We start from the raw sequence: 922 nt of genomic DNA on the forward strand, positions 1-922 counted from the left end.
TGAGGACAAATAAATCCAATATACATCATAATTTGATCCAGTATGTAATTGTGTGGTTGATTCTATAAACACTGCCACATATTTCAAAATCCTTAACGAACACTTGTTTTGTTGTGTGTAAGCCCTCCAGTCGTTCACATACAAGTACGCACACACACACACACACACACACACACACACACACACAGACACACACACAGGCAGACCTAATGCTGATGTAATTTGTTAATGTTGACATTTGCGGAATCCTCAGGCAATGCATTTTCCCTCTTCATCCACCCCTTAATGTGTCATGTGGCATTCTGACCCCGCCCACTATGTAAACAACAGCAGGGATAGGGAGGTGATTTATAGATAGATGGATAGATAGATGGATAGATGGATCGATCCTTGGAGAAAATGAAAAATATATAGAGAGATATTGGCTTAAGAAGAGAGAGAAAGCATAAGAGAGTAAGAGACTGAAAAATAAAATAGGGAGAGATAGAGAAAGAGTCTCAATTATTCATCTGCTCATCTCACTGCAGTAGATCCAGCAGGGGGAGGTGTTGCAATATTTGGTTGGTTGCTGGCCGTCTGGTGCAAAAACCCAACTAAATACACAATCAGACTTGAAAAAAGTCTAAAAACAAGCAACTTTTTTCTCCACACCTGAGAAGCATTCCCTAAACAGAGAAACACAAAACTGTACAGTGTCCTTCATAAAGTCCTTTGATGTGTAACAGACAGTTGATGTGTCTTTGTGTCTCTTTGGCTCTTTCTTTCCCCCCTCGTTTTGTGCTCAAGTCCAACTTATATGACCAAGTGAAAGATAGGCTACGTGTGGAGCGGGGCGATGAAAGAGTTGTTTCCTGAGAGCCTGAACCCTGAGAGACAGAGAGAGAGAGAGAGAGAGAGAGAGAGAGAGAGAGAGAGAGAGAGA

The sequence above is a fragment of the Anarrhichthys ocellatus genome, unplaced genomic scaffold (assembly GCF_004355925.1).
Source record: "Anarrhichthys ocellatus isolate YVR2014 unplaced genomic scaffold, GSC_Weel_1.0 scaffold46, whole genome shotgun sequence".
NCBI classification, from domain to species: Eukaryota; Metazoa; Chordata; class Actinopteri; order Perciformes; family Anarhichadidae; genus Anarrhichthys; species Anarrhichthys ocellatus.